We start from the raw sequence: 3,588 nt of genomic DNA, 5'->3' as shown, positions 1-3,588 counted from the left end.
CATGTCTGACCCAGAGAGGGGTCTTTGGCTGCTCTTTGTACATGTTGATGAAGCAGGAAAACTGCTCCAAGTTTTAAAATCCAAGCATGTAACACTATATGAAGAGAAGAGAGAAGAAATAAAGGATGTTGAGGGTATGAAATGGTTACCTTTTCTTTTTTCCCTAATTTTGATGTGGGTGATAAAGGTGGTAGGCTCATTTGCAGCTTAAAATGGAGGATGTCAAGACAATTAGCAACTTAAAATCTGATTTTTTCGAAGAATTAGAGAAAATGGCTACTTTGTTCAAGAGATTTGGTACAGTTCTTTTATAAGGTTCCTTTATAAAAGTAACTTTAGCAGGTGATTAATGTCCTCTCCTCACCTCTCCTCCTCTCCTCTCCTCTCCTCCTCTTTCTCGCTTCCTCTCTATGTCTGCTGTTGATATTTAGTTTAAAAAAAATCCCCTTACTTTTCCCTTTAGGTACATATTTTTTAAAATCTGTTCACTATTTTGACTGCTTTTTCAGCACTCAATTTGTGATCAGCACTCTATGAGACTGTCTTAGTTAGGGTTTTTTTTTTTGCTGTGAATATGCCCAATATAATATTGGGCGCATAGCATCATCCAGGCATGCGTGCTACTGGAGGAGCTAAGAGTTCGACATCTTCATTTGAAGGCTGCAAGTGGAAGACTGACGTCTAAGCACCTAGGATGAAGGTCTTTAGCCAATGCTCACAGTGAGATACCTACTCTAACAAGGCCACAACTCCTAATAGTGCCACTCTCTGGACCAAGCATAATAGAAACCATGACAGAGAATAAGACAGAAAATTGAAAAGCAGTCTTTAAGAAAGGAGGGAGGGAGAGAGAGTAGGAATTCGTTGTTTTCTCCACCTTCTGGAGGGCTGGCATCCAAGATGCTTCCTTTTAATTCTAAATTCATTCTTCACATTCAAATGCAATAAAGCAAGAGACTCTTTCATCTATATTTTATAAAGGTTATGCATATGGATGTTGATAGCAATCTACTTTGTTCCTTGCCTACTGGCCATAAAATTTTATTCTAAAAGTGTACTTGTGTTTTTATTAACACCAAAGATTACATATCAACACAATAAATTTTTGATCATCTTGTATAATATTGGAAGTAGTTACTTCTTTTCACACTGTTTTGTTTGTTTGTTTGTTTGCTTGTTTTTCAAGACAGGGTTTCTCTGTGTAGTCCTGGCTTTCCTGAAACTCATTCTGTAGACGAAGATGGCATCAAACCCAGAAATTCACCTGCCTCTGCCTCCCAAGTGCTGGGGTTAAAGACATTAAAGGCGTGTGCCACCACTGCCCTGCGGCTTACTTCTTTTAACACTCTGGTGTGAATAAGATGCCCATTCTTTTCAATACTCTGTCTTTTCCCTCCTGATGATTTCTAAACTATGCAGATAACAATCTATAAATACTTTCCTACCCAATCCTTGATACTTCCTACTCTTGTGTATCCACAGTTCCTCTACAGTCCCATCACAAAACAGGTTTGAGGTTGTAATGTTCCCTCCATTAGCCCTGCTCAAGAAAGCTGCACATCCTTTCAGGTGATTATCTAATTCAACTGTATCTCTAATATCACTGGACTTCAGAAAAAATCATGGCGGTTGTCCACTGGTTATTTGTAGCTGCCTGTTCGGGTCAGTCAGCAGGGTGTCCAGCGCAGGAGTGAGGATGCACGCTTCCAATTCCAGCTGTGTCCTTCACTGTATCCCGCTTACTGGAGCTCCAACGTTGAGGCTCCACTTTGTAACCGCCCGTTCTGCTACTCCAGTCCTCAGGTCAGGGCCTAGCAAGAGAGAGAGTGGGGACGGAGACGCGAAGAATGGAGACAAGACAGGGAGTCTGATCAAGTCTCGTCAAGTCTCTTTTATTGGAAGGAAATCCTGGGTATTTATACCCTTTACCACGTGCCTTGCCCTCGTGGACAAGCACAGCTGAAGGCACTACGTCATGTGCCTTGCAGCGTGGATATCACGTGCACCTAGCTAGCAGTGAGGAGACCACGTGCACCCAGCAGCGTGGATATCACGTGCGCCTTGCAGTTGGTGGCACTAAACAGCAAAACAAGATATGTGAGAAAAACAAGATATTTATCAGAGTGTTCTCAGCTGTTGTAGGCTGTTGAAAACAAGTCTCTTGTCAGGGTATATGGCCTGAGATGGCTGCAAAGATGATAGCCACTTTCGGCTAGGAGTCGGCTCCCAACAGGTCCCCCTTTTTAAATTTGTTTTCAAAAGGGAAGGCTGGGAAAAACTTACAGAAACCGTGCCTGTCTTAGGTTGGAACAAAGGACCCCAGCCTCCCTTTCCCGTCTTTGCATACTCAACACCCATTGGTTGAGCTCCTGTCTTAGGATGGTGAGGCCTCCCAGTTCGGGGCAAGGGTCTTGAGGTGTTCTCTTACCCGTCATTGACTATCCGGCTTAGCACATAAGTTAGGGGTTAATCCTCGTCAGTCTTGATGACAGAGGTTTTTGAGTCCCCTACTTCCAGCCTGTAATAATGGACCTGTATGGGTTTCATTTGAATGGCATCTGTCTGTTGTCGTATGAAAGCCATCAGTCTGTTGAACAGCATGAACCCGAGAGACAAGAGACTTAATGCCTGAATGGTTGATGTAAACCATTCTGCCTCAGAGCAACACTCTTTTTTAAGGATAGGACACAATTCCCTCTGTTGGAGGAGCAAAAAGTATAAGCCTCTTCTATTCTGTAGCACTATTTTCTAAATCTAAATCTGTATAAGTACAGAACTGATCATAACTTTGATCTTAACAAAACAAGTAAGGAAATCCCTGTCTCTGCCCCAATCAATCTCAAACCCAAAAAACAACTATAGCAACTGCAGTAATGGGTTCTTTCTTGGGTCTAAACAATGTAACCCACTAAATCATAAATCAGGGAACCAAGAGTCCAATAGAGCCACCCTGGAGGTGCGGGTGGTGATGTCTTCTTCTGCACTGAGAACTTTCCAAGTCAGGTATGCTGGTTGATCTGCTCAAGTGAAGTATTTTCATGTTTCCTGCAAAGAAAAAATATGCTTCCCAGGGGACTTCTCCTCCCTGGATTTGTTATTGTTATCTATTTGTTTAATCAGTCTCTCTGGCAGCCAGCGTGTGGCATCTGCCATTTGAGAATCAGAGGAACCAAAATATGTATCAGAGGAATCAAAACCTTGATCCCCTCTCTTAGTACTCTTATATTTATGATTAGTAGGGATCAATGGGATTAACAATAGTTGAGATATCCTCCTTCCTGTAGGAATGGTGACTATATTCTGTATTGCCTTGGCCATTACCTTAATCTCACCTTGATAATCACTGTCTATAACTCCAGGAAAAATTTGTAGTCCCTGCATAGTAGCACTGCTTCTTCCCACTATCAGGCCAAACACATTTGGATAGAGTGGTCCAAACACTCCAGTGGGTAAGGCCTGAGGTCCCATTTCTGGGGTTAATACTGTGTGGGTGGCAGAACTGAGGTCCAGTCCTGCGCTTCCTGGTGTTGCTCGACTAAGTTCAGAAAGGGGTTGTTGTTTGCTGGTATGAAACTGACTGCCCCATAA

This window comes from Grammomys surdaster, unplaced genomic scaffold (genome assembly GCF_004785775.1).
Source record: "Grammomys surdaster isolate TR1022 unplaced genomic scaffold, NIH_TR_1.0 126066, whole genome shotgun sequence".
Lineage (NCBI taxonomy): Eukaryota > Metazoa > Chordata > Mammalia > Rodentia > Muridae > Grammomys > Grammomys surdaster.
Note: the sequence above shows the minus strand (reverse complement) of the source record.